Below are 15314 nucleotides of genomic sequence, written 5' to 3' on the forward strand. Positions count from 1 at the left end.
CACCGACTGCTCTTCCAGAGGTCCTGAGTTCAGTTCCCAGTAACTACATGGTGGCTCACAACCATCTGTAATGAAATCTGGTGCCCTCTTCTGTATACATAATAAATAAATAAATCTTTAAAAAAATGTTTAAAAAAAAAGAATTCTGTGTCTAGAACTGGGGCATTCCCCAAGATTTCAATGTATATAGGCAAATATTTAAGAATCCAAGATATTCTACTGTAACTATGACTTCCAATTGTTGATTAATGTATGAAAGGCAGAGGCATAAACTATAATTTACATATCTGTTTGTTTCAATAATAACAATAATTTTCAGTGATATGCTAGGATACATGTACATTGCACCTTATAATATTTCTAACTCTACGAGGAATTACTATTACATCCTCATTTACAACAAAGGAAGCTAAGCATTAAGGAGGTTAAGCAACCTGTCCAAAGTCATACAGAGAACTTAAGAATCAAGGTTTGAACCCAGAACTGTGTGATTTAGAGTCATGTTCTGAGTCACTGACCACCTAGATTTAAAACTACAGAGCTAAATTAGTCATCAAAAGCCCCATAATTAGACTATATGTCTTTTCGAGTAACACAACAAAGGAGTCACAAATCTCTGTCTACTGGAGTGATTTTCAGAGAAGAGTAATGAGTGAAAAACTGCTCTCTGGTTTCCTATTATGCAGAGAACTGCATCCTAAGGAGGTTCTGGGGATGTGACAGTTCCTGATCCAGTGCAATACTGAACAAATCCCAGGCACTCATCTCCTAGAAGGCAAGAAGGCAAGATGTGTAAGGCGTCCTCCCTCCCCGGAGGACCTCACTTTGTTTTTAAAGACAGTGGGGCACATAAACAGCCGTTCTCTGTATGTGTACCTCCTGCTTAGCTGTGTTTAAAGAACACCTTAAGATCTTTTCAGAAAATCAATTTAGTAACAATAAAAGCACCAGACATACACATGAAACAGTGTCTCAAATGTAACCTTGCACACTAGGTACCATTCCTAAAAAGTCACAGCACTTGAGTCAGGAGATCTGTAAGGGAAACTAAGATCCCTGCAGGAAACAGCTTTTGGAATTTCTGGCAAAAATTCTGAAGTCTTAGCAGGAAGGGCCAATCTGTAGAGTTTGCAAAATAATCACAAATGAGAGCAGAAGCAGAGGCAAAGGCTAAGACGAGTACCTAAAACCACGGCAAATAAGGCAGGACAGACACACAGACTGCAAGAACCACAGACGACAGCAAGAGACAGCAGGAGATACTCACAGGGAGCTAGCTGTTCTACTAGAGTCAAGGATTACAGGGCACATAGGAGGAGAGTTAAGCTGAAGGAGATCGTATATTTAATGGGCTAAGGGTACTCTATCAATATATCAAACACCTATCTGGGATCTTCAGAAAGTCATTTAAAGGCTTTAATACTCCAAGCCAAGGCCAGATGAGCTACAGTCAAAGGGAAAGAAAGCCTTTCAATTCCTCTGTGACAAGCACTGCTCCATGCTGGCACAGCTCAGCAATGCCTGTGGCTTCTGGGTGGGTGGGAGGAGAAGAAGGAAAATGCATTCATTTGGGCTTTTCCAGAGCTTCCTGAGAGTTTCATTTTTCTCTTGCCTGACTCAGAATGCTAATGGAGTCAGCATTGTTTGGAAGTGTGGGGGGCCAGTGAAGCCAAAGAGAGCAAGGACAAGCTTGATGCAGCAAAAGAGGTCGTCCTGCAGTGCCACCCACAAGTCCAGTGCAGCTCAATGTGAGTGGGCAAGGTTGCTCAAAACCATGGCTTCTCCCTTAGCAAGCAGAAGGGCAAGTGCTGCAAGTGTATATGCGACATTCTTCTACTCAGAGAGGTGTACAAACGACTTGTGTGCTGACTCGTTTCCAGGACTGGCATATAACTGCATAATGTTCTAGGACCCCCACGGAGACCAAATGCTGCAGGTCCCTTCAATAAAATGGCATAGTAGTCTCATAAAACATATCATATCCTCCATATACTTTATCTCCAGCTACTGAAACATCTAATTAAATGAAAACTTTGTAAACATCATATACTGTACTCTTCTGGGCATAATGACAAGAAAAACATCTCTAGGTGTACAGTACCAATGCAATACTAGAGGAAGGATACTTTAGTTCAGAACCCATGGCTACACAGGTCAGCTGTGTTAGATGAACAGAAACTGATGAGAATGAAGGATGGGGTGTGCCATCTGGCTGCAGTGTACCTTAGAACCTGGTACAACACATATAAAACACCAGCGGAGGAAAAATTTCTCCAATTGAAAGATTATATTCACAAACCCTGAAAAAAAGCCAATCCAACTCCCTAAACTTCAGAGCCTCTCAGAATGTCTAGAAAAGCTGACTGATAAAAGCTCTCCATATGCAAGCAGCATACAGAGAATGAGAGAGATGGCGGTTCCTGAAAATACACATGGAGGTGGGGGAAGACAGCAGACCTGCCCCAAACAAGAACAAAAGCCAAGAAACTGAAATACATCAAAATACAGCTACAGAAGCACAGCCCAATCAATGAACAAACCTGGGTCCAAAAACAATAGATACTCATGAATCACCTGAGGAAGAATTTCAAAAATATTAAAACAACGGAAGGAAAGATCAGGTGGTGGGTAGCAGAGGCTAGGAGAGAGGAGAAAACAGTCGTTCAATGGGTACCTAGTTCCAGGTGCATAGATGAAAAGTTCCAGAGCTCTGCTATGCAGCAATGAACATTTGTTAATAATAATAGTTGTATTTCAATTATTAAGAGATTAAAAATAGATTGTATAAGAGTAGTTCAGAAAACCTGGGTACAGATTAAGAAAAATAAAAGACAATCATTAAGACAAAATCCTTCCTTTCCTGGGTGTATCTAACTAAATCTCTTGATGTGAGATGAGAGAAGTTTTTATTCTTAACTCACACACTAAACATGTGGCTACTGGGATAATTCCTCCTCTCTACAGTGAAACTTCAGAGGTTTGTGAAATCTGAGCAACTCCACTTTAAGTTTAGATATATGGACAAGGACAAGGACACACACACAATTCACGTGCTGAATTCTAAAACACATTTGCCACAAGCCTTTGTGGCAACCTGTACAAACATTTTAAAAGCTATGGCACTAATAACATAGCTTATATTTTAAAGTTAATTATGCTAGCCTTTTATCACTATCAACTGTGACACTTCAGGACTACTAAATTCTATCGTCATGTGAGCTACCCCTATTCTAATATCCAGAAAATTCCCTTGTAACAATTTGTAATCTTAAGTAAAAGAAGCTGAAAATATTCTTGAGAAATAATTCTGCATTATTTTCCATTTATTCCAAATAGCACAGGAAGCTTTGTAGGAACTGAAATGAAACCATAGCAACCAACTGAACCTATTGTGAGCGATCAGATCAAAAGAACACATAGTACACACCATGTCAACGCCTACTAGCAGCATAATCTTTCTCCAGTTCCTTTGGATCCTTTTTCTAGACATGAAAAAAGCCTCCAACCAATGCTCAGTACCAGTAAAATCTAAAATCCCCTTTACAAACAGCTACTGTGGTTCTCTGGGAATTCTGATTCAATTAATTCGAAAACTCAAACTAATATTCCAAAACTCAATTATTTTTATTTCAGTTTATTTTATTATTTCAAACACAATAAGACTGGATTCCTCCTATTAAATCTTCAGAAATATGAAGATGAATTAACATCATAGGAATTCCTTGCTTAATAACATTTTATCAGCACTTAAGGCTAAAGCCACAATAAATTACATCTTATTGTCTATTTCTCACCAGTGATTAACCAGCTTACTAAAAGCTAAGCTCACAGAATGGGGCTGAACATGTTTGTAAACTACCAAGTACCTGCGAAAATGAAAGAAACGAGGCCATGACGGCCTTTGCCGGGCACAAGCTGCTTGTTGTCCAACTACACAGCCAGGTGGAGAGCAGTACAGACTCAGGCAAGGACGACAATCACCTCTGCTGGCAGACGGACCTGCCTCAACCAGTTCTCAATGAGAACTCGGCTTATAGACGGCACATCATAAAATAATAGGCATGACCAATTTCTACAATTCTCAATGAGAACTCGGCTTACAGACAGCACATCATAAAATAGTAGGCATGACCAATTTCTGGGAGACCTGACAAATAACTGAATATCACTGTCTCTACAAGGTGAACTAGAAATATATCAGAGAAGTGCCTCATTTACTGTCATAGATGCTTTTCTCTTGGTTGAAAAACTTTCCCACATCTACCTGCCACTTTCAATACCATAAAGATATAATAGATGACATGGAAGCAAATATTCTTATTTCAATACAGAACCATTGTTGCTTTCCTCTGAGTAGTTAATCAAGTTTACAATGCATTTTTTTGAGGCTAGTATTTAAACCCAAGTCCTTGCTCATGCTAAGCCCAAGCTATACTACCAACTTACACAAACCTAGCACCAAATTATTCCTGTACAAATGATCATAAAGTGATCTTACAGTGGAATTTTAGTTTAAATCATTAAATTCTGAAGACACTTAATTTGGCTTTCTCTTCTGGGAGAAGTAAAAATGTAGCCCTGGAGATTTAGTTGATATAATTACTATCTTTAAAAGCATTAAACAATAGTCTCTCTGCTTTATAAAGATGATAATGTGTCACTAATTTTAAAATATTAATTTTTTAAAAGCCCCAATTTTTTTTTTATAAACTGAGTTTACTCATGTGCCACATCCCCTTGTACATATAGATTATGTGTTCAGTATTAGTCAAGCTGTTGTTTTAAAAAGCTATATTTCTTGTTTCTTAGGTTTTTTGTTCTACAACAGTTAGGACTTAGTTTTCTCATCTATTAAATGCAAAAGAAAAAAAACAAAACAAAACAAAAAAACCCAAACCACTAAGATGTACTGTATGGACTTACATTATAGATTAAAACTGAATTTTCCAACTGGTTGTCATGAACAGAGGTGACTAGTTACAAGGTATTAAACCCATGCAGCCTTCAAGGAAGCCAAGATGGATTTATTGGGGTCCTTGGGTTAGGCACACAAGGCCATGTCAGCTTTGTTCATTTATCTCCAAGGTGCCATCCAACAGCATTCTTTCTATGACTGCCACAATACAAAATAGATTGAGAAACACCAAGAGTTACATCACATCAAATATTCACTATAATGCCTGCACAGTATTTGGAGAACAGTTATATTTATAAAATGATTACATTTGTTTGTACAATGTCTGGATTTGCCAAGGTTGTAGGGTTTTGTTTTTTTTAAAAAAGGAATCATGTTACCAACATATTCTGGGGCTGTGCCTGGTTACCGAAGAAGAGGTCTTAAAGAGAATTTAGACTTCCTACTTCACTTCCAAGAAGATACACAGGTCTGACTCTAGTTCTTCCTGGCAAAGTAACAACTTAAGAGAATCATCACTGAACCAGATTTCTGTCAGTTGGTTTTGAAGAGCACCTGGGGGCTGGTGGAGATGGCTCAGCAGACTGGAGCATATTCTGAAGAACTGGAGTTCAGTTCTCAGCACCCACTGCAGATGGCTCACAAAATTCTGTCTAGCTTCCATTTTAAATCTATTGCTTATACATGTTTAAGAGAAGTGAAATTTGAAGACAGACTGCCAGTGAATAAAAACCATGACAATAATAAAAATTTGAAAAATGAAATGCCATTTCAGAGTAAAATACAAATCCAAACTGGACGAGACCCCACCCCATACTACCTACATTCAAAGACACTGCGGAGCACAGGCAGGGACAGCCGGACCCCTCTTCCTTCTCTGCTGTAAACTGTAATGGCACAATCACCTTGGAAAGGAAGTTGGCAGGCCTTCAAAACTTGTTTTTTTGTTTTTGTTTTGCTTTGCTGTTGTGAGGGAATGAACCTAAAGTCTCCTGTCTGCTGAACACACACACATTTTAATCACTGAAGCAATATGCCCAAGACCCTCAAATTGTTTTAAAGTTATAATATGACCCAGTCATTTAATTCCTAAGAATATATCCAAAATACAAAACCAGATTTCTTCATAAAATGTATATATATCATTATTCACGAATGTTGTATATATAGCAACATTAATCACAGAAGCCAAAAAAGTGGGAACAATACAAATGTCTTTTAACTGGTAAATGAACAAAAAGAAAGCTTTCTCGTATGCTGGAATATTTTTTGATAATAGTCAATAATAAAAAGGAATAAAATCTGACACATGCCATGACACAGATAAATCTTGAAAACATCATGCTAGGGGAAGAAATCAACTATTAAATGTCACATATTATTTGATTTTGTTTATATGAAATGTTCAGGATGCATAAATCTACAAAGACAAAAGCAGATTACTAGTTGCCTAGGGCTGAGAAAGCTGGGAAGACATGAGAAGTTAAAATGGGTGAAATCAGGCTGCACAACTTTGTGAGTCTAGTAATTATTCCACTGTACACTGTGAATGGGTGAACAGGTAGACTGAGTATGTCCCTGGACATGCATATGCCTGGAGAGTTAGAAAGATCTTGCAATGATTGGTCCCTAGAGCCATGCTTGGCTGCCAAGGGGAGATGCTTCAGAGCACTCAGGATAAGCCGAGACCTTTTTGGTTGGGAAGGGAGGTTGGTGAGAGCAAGAAAAGTTCCTGGCTCATTTTAGTTTCCTATCAACTTGACACGTCAGCAAGTCATCTTTTCTGGTGGCCGATCAAAGCGAGGGTCTGAGAAGAAGTGAAGGGGCAGGGGTAGCGAGGCCTTCAGATGACCTCAGCAAACAGAAAACCTCTGGCTCCCTACCTCTCCTCCTTTGTCTCCCCTGCTCCAAGCCCTTAATACTAATTTGCTAGCTGAGAACGGTAACTAATGCCAAGGATCTTAACAGCCAGGCTGTCTATTCAGTTTTCTCTCCCTGTGAACCAACTGCATGGGAAGCAACATCAGAGGACTGCTTGGCAGCATGGAGGCAAGAGAAAAGCTGAACCAAACTGCTAGGTGAAGTGTCTTCCCAGGTATACTCTACTACGTGTGACAGAGTCCCATCAACCCTCACAGGCTCCCCAGGCATACTCCATGACGACCTTGTGACAGAGTCCCATCAACCCTCACAGGCAGGCCACACAGGGCTCCCACCACCTCCACGCTGTGGTTACCACTGCCACACTGGACAAGGCTCCTCTTACACAGGCCCTGCAGATTCTCAAACACTGCCTTGACCTGTCCCCTGCTGCCAACCAAACTTCCTTCTGATCAGCCACCAACGCAAGTTGATAAGCTTGTTTATAATTCTCGTATATTTAGGAATACTGACTTTCATTTTTGCTTAAGGTTATAATTAATGTCATTTTTTTTCTAAAAAGAAAAACAGCCCCATTGATTTTTTTTCTGATTATAAAATGACACACAGTTGGTGAAAACAAAATCAATGAACTTAAAAGGTACAAAATAAAAACCATCTTTTAAGTTCAATACTCAGATAAACCCTGAACATTTTTGTGATCATTCTTTTAGACAACTTTCTAATTACATATGCACCACAGATACATAATTTTACATAAGTAGTATGATGCTACACATACTGTTCCGTATAATTTTATTTTTCAGATTAACATAGGCTATATATGCTTCAGAATTTATCAAATAAAAAGTGTGATGTATTTTAAAAGAAAATATAGTCTGTCCAAACGTGCTTTTTTTGGTTTGAAATAAATAATTTTTTTCCCGTTATTTAAAAATTTCCCAAATAATACTATCTTGGCACATGACAAACAAGGACGTGACAAGGACGTGACAGTACTGGGGGTCCGAGCATCTTCTGGCCCATGTCCAGAACTGTCCCGGGAATGTCTGAACCAGGTTTGGGGAACTCTAAGACTCCTGCACATATGACATCGTGTTCTTCTCCTAATTTAGAGAAGCTAAAATGACTCAGATTAACAGAAATATTTCTGGAGTTGCCAAATTTGGAGCTAACACATCTTCTCAAAGCAAATCTATAAGTTATTAAGAAATCCTTTTAAAGATCTCCATAACCAAAGGAAAACTGCTTACTAAACTAATTTTCTAGACCCTGGGCTTCATCTCCAGCAAGGCAAAAACCACACATACATATATACATCCTTTAGGGCATGACAAATGTTGCCTGGCATGCATCCTGGGTTGCATCATCAACACTCCCACACCCAGAGTAATTCTGGTAAGTGACTGCCACCCATTCCACTCCACAGTCTTTTCTTTTCTTTTTTTCTTTTTTTTAGTTTTTCACAAGACAGGTTTCACTGTGTAGCCCTAACTGTCTTGGAACCCACTCTGTAGACCAGGCTGGCTTTGAATGCACAGAGATCTGTCTGCCTCTGCCTCCCAATCACTCAGCGTTCTTATTGCTTTGATTAAACTACAAGTGTAAGATTTCTATAAGAAACCTTCAGCAGCTGCCATTTCTGACAGGAAAAATCAATTCTCAGTGTGAGCTATCAGGCATCCTGGTTTTTACTGCTAAATTTCCTGTATCCCTAACCCCACACCAGCCTCCACATACCAAATACTCCATGCTGTTGTATACATTAGTGTCATGGCCACTTCCTCCTTCCCCAAGTGCTCATTTTTATATTTTCCCACCTTTTTCTTTTAAGAAAATTTAAATTGTTTGTATGTCTATGTCTGTGTGTGGATATGCACACATGTGTGTGGATGTCCATGGAGGCCAGAGTCATTATACCTCTCTGGAGCTGGAGTCACAGGCTACTATGAACTGCCTGAAATGTCTTCTTTCTCCACTCACTGAATGGAGCCTGTCAATTCAGCTATACTGGCTGGCCAGTGTGCCCCCCAGGTCTGCCTGGCTCCAGACAGTGTCAGTTTAAGATACATCTGCTGTGCCCAGTTTCTTACATGGGTTCAGAGTACCCAAACTTGGGCCCCCATGTTTGTCCACCATTGCAGATGGGGCCGTGCCCCCAGCCCTGAGGACTCTAAGTTTTGAGAATTATACTCCAGGTCAATCCTTAGGGCCTAACGAGGAAACCCCCTTAGTGCTACAGTCTCCCAAGCTCTACCTACTGGTACCCATTTCTCCTCCCCTCCTGCAGCCTCTTCCTATTTAAAACAAGACAAGAAAGACACGTGTATCTGCTCCCTCAGCTCCCTACAACCGTCCTCTTCCAGAAGAGGCTGGCTGCAGGACACAGCACCAGGTACTAGTTAGACAAGCATTCGGTGCCTAGCTGTACTCCCCTGCAGAAGCTCCAGGGGTGGGAAGGTTTCACCTGCATGCATCTCACCATCCTGAAGGGAAGCTTGCTCACTGCATGATACAGGCAAGGCTCCTTGATATCCTCCCATTGGAGATAAAAAGGGAAGCACATAACTCTGCCGTGGCAGCTACATTTGATCCCAAGTGAAACCTGACCTTTTAGAGAAGCTGATTATCCATGAATAGCAACAGAAGATCACAAGTCCTTTGTTTCATCACAAGTGTACTGACATCTAAGCCATCATTACACATCTGTAGCATTAATGGGATTTCCTTAAATCATTTCACATTTCCGCCAGTAGAGCTTGCTGATTTTGAGTATCAGATACTTACAGGTAAAAGCATCTCAACTGATAGAGAACAAAATTCTGCAAAGACTTTAAAATGACCTCTTCTGAAAAATACCAGGCCTGTTATACTTGTTTAAACCAGAAACTCAAGATTCACAGGTATGAATGTATGTATATATATATATATATATATATATATATATATATATATAATATATATATATATTAGACAACAAGAGTCCAGTCTGTCAGACTCTAAATGTACAATATCATTTCACTTGCAAAGTTCTAGCAGGGAGAGTCAATATTTTGTGACAGACTTTTAAAAATCTTAACTTCTTAATTTCTCTGATCTTTCTTTTGTTTTACAATCTATTCATTAAGGTTCCTGTTCAAGTGGCTGTTGCTTTAAATGATTTGTTTGGCTTTATTCCATGACTATTGTAAACATATACTTAAGATTTTTCTTCTAAAGAAAATTTAAATTTAAAAGCTCAAGCTACTGCTACAAAGGTGTTCATTGTGTAAAAGGGACCCACACTAACAGAAAAGGTGTTCATTGTGTAAAAGGGACCCACACTAACAGAAAAGGTGTTCATTGTGTAAAAGGGACCCACACTAACAGAAAAGGCATGCATTGTGTAAAAGGGAACCCACACTAACAGAACCCAGTGACTGCATACACAGGGTTAGTCCTCTGCCAGGTTAAATATGTGACAGTTATATGTTTCTTAGGGTTTTGTTGTTGTTGTTGTTTGTTTGTTTTTACTTCCAAGAAAACTCTTGGACAGAGTCTGGCAAGTGCGCCCTGAATTAAACAGCTCGGGAGAGCAACAGCAAGACTATGATGTTCAGCAGTGAGCTCACCTGTGTGCACACTTAGTTACTTGGGTTAAGAAAGTACATAGTTATTAGCATAAAAGTGTTAGTGACACATTTGTTGAGTTACAAACAGCTTCTCACATTTACCCAATTTCAATAAAAATAGAATTTTTCAGATAAAAGACAGATTTTTTTTAAAAAAAAAAGTTTAAGTGGGTTGCTGTTGGAACATGGCCCAAGACTGAAGTTGTATGAGGAGAATTCTGAGTGCTTGTAAGAAAACTCCTAGAAAACAAGTCTTATGACCCCAGTTTCTTCAACAACAGGAATTGTTCTTTTGTTGTTGTTGTTGCATGGTTTTGGGAGACAGGGTTTCTCTGTGTAACAGCTCTGACTGTTCTGGAACTCACTTTGTAGTCCAGGCTGGCCTTGAACTCACAGAGACCCACCTGCCTCTGCCTCTGAATGCTGGAATTACAGGCGTGCGCCCTCCCTGCTTGACTGGATGTTCTTGGAATGTGCTTTTGTGGCCCTCCCAAGTATAGTAGATAGCAGTGCGTACACTTCAGATTCCTCATTACAATAGACATCGTTATTTGTTTTGGCCACATGCAGCTTGTTCTTGTGATTATATACTCAGGTGACGTTTCTTAACCCTTAGGATATCAACTGTCTGATGCTCTGTAAAGTTGGCTACTACATGAGACTTCAGTCCGCTTCATTTTTTAGGCTCCATTCTCCCGGATTTCACTGCCTCTAGAGTGGAAACAGGCTGCAGCGGTACATATACCCATAAACTGTTGAGATTTTATCCGGTACGGTGACAGCAAAGAGAAAACGTCGTATGACTGCTCCTATTTATTAGCTTTCCGTACTTTTCTATACCTCTTTATTTCACCATTGTCAGGATGGGATGGAAGTCTCAGAAGTGGACAACACAGTACTGGAAAGACAAATTCAGTAGGGCAGGCTGAACAACAGGTCAGAAAGAGCAGAGCAGGGCGGGGAGCTGCTCACTGGCAGAACGCCTGGAAAGCATGTGCAAGACCAGGGAACTGAAGGACTGCCAATAGGAAATGTTCAAACTGAATCTGACAAGTTTTCTTCTAGAGATAAAAGGCTTATGGTGTATTTTTGTCTTTCTGTGTGCCAGAGGACAACCTTAGAAGTTGTTCCCTTGGTGCAACCAACTTTCTTTGAGACAGGATCTCTCCCTGGCCTGGATCTCACCAAGCAGGCTCAGCTGATTGCCCCAGAGAGCCCCAGGGATCTACCTGTCTCTGTCTTCCCAGTGCTGGGGTTCTAAGAGTGTTATCAAGCTGCGTGCGTGCGTGCGTGCGTGTGTGTGTGTGTGCGTGCGTGCGTCTCAATATATAGCACCAGGTGGACTGGAATTCAGTGCAAACCACACTATCCTCGGTGTTTGACAACTGAGGAATCTCCCCTGACCAGTGAAGTATGTATTTTAAAAATTAGTTCCTAAGGGGCTGGCAAGAAGTTCAGTGGTTTAAAGCATTGACTGCTCTTCTAGAGGACCTGGGTTTGGTTCCCAGCATCCACATGGAAGCTCACAGCTGTCTGTAATTCCAAGATCTGGAATACATGCAGGCAAAACACCAATGCACATAAAATTATATATTCTTGAACTGATAGGGTATTTCAGTGGTCAGCATGAAAACCTGGGTTTGATTCACAGCACTGAGAAAAAAAAGTCTTAAAACTATGAAAAACATGTTTTCAGCTGAATTTCTAAACTACATTAAATTACTTCATGTCTATTTCCTTAAGCTGTAATTAATATAAATGTCAAATCAATTCCTAGGAAACCTCCAAATCACTGGGAATAAGAGGCAGCTCACAGTAAGTGTCCAAACAGTACATTCTCCTCATCTGCACACTAGAACTTACTGAAGCATGCCTCTCCTTTTTGACTGCAGGCAACTACTAGCATGGAAGCATTTGGACACTACCCTGATACTCTACAGTGCACACAGAGACCATCAGTGAAGGGAGTACAGGAGAGGCCAATGAAAGGAGGCCATGTTTTCTCAAGCCTGGGTCCTATCACCTCCACAATCTTACTAATCACTCATCTTCTTTCTTTTCTTTTTTGAGACTAGGCCCTACTTTATTGACCAGGTTGACTTTGAACTACCGAACCAGAGTAATCCTTCTGCCTCAGTCTTCCCAGCCAGCTTTTATTCCTGACAACTATAAGAGATTTCAGGATGATCATTTATGGAGACAAAACTGGTCTCAGGAGATCCTCACACATTTACCAATCTAAGAAATTGCATAAAATTGAAAAGGAAACTTTTAAAAACACCCAAGAGATAAGACTGGCTTGGCTATATGAAATAGGCAAATGAAAACTCCTCTTAATTACTAGGTAATATGGTACAGTGTCTAAGGCTTTCGAGATCTATGAAAAGATATAAACTAGAAAAGATATGAATCCAGAGCACTAAAGGAAAATTACAAAACCAAAGTTAATTTTTGAAGTTTATATTAAAAAATAGTAAACTTATTTTAACAGCAAACTATACACTTGCTCTGAGATTCCGTGTGTGCTCTAGGGGAGGGTAGGAGCAAATGACGGCTGCGCGGATCTAAAACCCAAGAGAAAAACAAAAACAACATCTTGGTTTCTCTAAGAAGAGACTGGATAACAGTGTTGCCAGCTAATAAGGGGAATGGAGACACAGGGTATTTGGAAGGCCAGTCATGAGCTTGGTTTGGGACAACTGGTCTTGATGTGTCTCCTGAGGACCCTGAGGTTGAAGATTTACTCCTTTTTAGAGAGCCCTTGGCAACACAACAAACGCACAATGAACACAGATGCGACGAACGAGGCAAGCTGATGACCACAAATAGATTGTACTCCATGTTACAAACCAACTGATATGAATTGGGGGAATTACCAGCTGCAGGGAGTATGAGGTAATAATAATAAGGACACATTTCAATACAACTTCTATTTCATATTCTTAACATTCCCCTGCCATACATCTAGTTTAAATGTGAAGATTGTTAGTTACATTTCAATGCATAAATTACTCAAAATACATCCTCATAAATTCCTTTTCCTACCCTCCCCCACAGCTTTCTTTACTCAGTGTTTCCAAGAATCATGTAGTGATTTTTCAATAACAAAGATAGTCAATAGGTTCTCACAGACCTTGAATTAAAAACACTCTGGTGTAGTGGCGCACACCTTTAATCTCAGCACTTAGGATGCAGAGGCAGGTGGATCTCTGAACTTGAGGCCAGTCTGGTCTACAGAGTAAGTTCCAGGACAGTCAGGGCTATACAGAGAAACCCTGTCGAGAAAAACAAAACAGAACAGAAAAATAAAAGAAAAAACAAAAAACAACCCACCATTCCCTTCAAACTAATGTTCAACTATTCTCCAATCTCCATGGATGGGAAATAAGTAGAATGCCAGGACAAGATGGTGAGGAGCAGGAAGACCTTTGTCAGTCTGGGGGTTACTTTACTCCAAACTAAATCTGTGTTCCTTGACTGTCTGATGGTGTGAGCCAGGAAAAACTACAAGAGACTGCACCTTAAGATGAGAGGCAGAACTGAGTTCAAGCTACTCAAGTCCTTCAACTTCCACACTGTCATGGAGAAAAGTAAGGAAACTGTAGCCTAGGGAGGATTTTGTTCTTCCTCCTTCAAGATACCCTGGCCCATCGGCTGTTACATCAAGGCTCATTTATCCTAGACAATCACATGACTGCCCCAAAGGAGAGATGCAGTGATGCCGAATTCTGGTATAAAGTTAAAGGATAGAAGGACAAAGAAACTGACCTCAAAGACTGCAGATGCAGCTGAGCGATGTCCCCGACATGCACAAGCCCTGTGTTTGAGGCCCCCCAAAAGCAGAGAAAGTAGAAACAAAACCAAAAAATAGGAAAAGTAAACATCAAGTAATTCTGTGATTTTTCTCCAAATCAGTCTTCTAATAAAATTGGTAGGAAAATAAAGATATTTGGGTTGCCAAAGTAGATATTTTCCCCTGTATACCACAATCAAAATTAATAAGCAACACAGTTAAGTAACTGAAGGGGGATTTATATGTCATAATTTGTAACAAAAGGCAAAGTTCCACAAACACTATGAGAAACTCGTCTTTCCAAGAACACAGAGGACTCAGAACTCTACTTGAAATAATACTGAATTGTATCAGTCAAGTTATCAGGAAGATTAATTGATCTGTTTAGGACAAGAATGGATTCCATGCTCACTACCAGAGGCAGGGTAGCTGAAGGAGGAGTCAGGCTAAAGCTCTGGCACCTCTCTATCCTCTCTGTGCTCTATGATTTCTGCACCACTTCCTTAAGAAGTTACAGCTGCTAACCAGTCTTTTCAGAGAGAACTAACCCATGAGGAATTGGACAAAAACAAGTAATTATTCTACACCTTCGGGCAGGCAGGAACACAGCATTTAAAAGCACACTCTAAGTCTTACTGGCTTAAAATACTAGCACAACTTATTGTACGTGTGACTGTGGCTGGCCATGTCACTCGACCTCCAGGCCTCTGTTTCAACTGTAAAGTGAAAACAGTAATAACAGAGAGAGTTGTCTTGAAGATTAAGTACACTGAGGAGCCTGGCACAGGGTAAGCCCAGTGGACAGCCATGCTACTGCACTGCTGTTCCTATGATTGGTTTGAGTGTAATGCTAACAGAAATATTGTTTCTAGGCACCACACCATCAGCTAAGAACAGCCAAAACATTAGATGAAATCCAATAGCAGATAAGAGCCAAGAGTTCCCAAGAAAAACTACTTCAACCAAAATTCAACCTAAGAAATGACACTGGTGCTGTGGGATGGTCTGTATGTTAAATTGCTCTGATTGGCCAATAAATAAAACACTGATTGGCCAGTGGCCAGGCAGGAAGTATAGACGGGACTAACAGAGAAGAGAATGGAGAGAACAGGAA

The 15314-nt window shown here is 40.1% G+C and overlaps 1 protein-coding gene across 3 annotated transcripts in view; it reads right to left on the bottom strand.

Moving 5' to 3' along the window:
- Chn1 (chimerin 1) overlaps window positions 1-15314 on the bottom strand; it is a 157930-nt gene that overhangs the window by 82243 nt on the left and 60373 nt on the right. The window lies entirely within an intron of this gene.

Source organism: Peromyscus leucopus, chromosome 4, assembly GCF_004664715.2.
Source record: "Peromyscus leucopus breed LL Stock chromosome 4, UCI_PerLeu_2.1, whole genome shotgun sequence".
Taxonomy (NCBI): Eukaryota; Metazoa; Chordata; class Mammalia; order Rodentia; family Cricetidae; genus Peromyscus; species Peromyscus leucopus.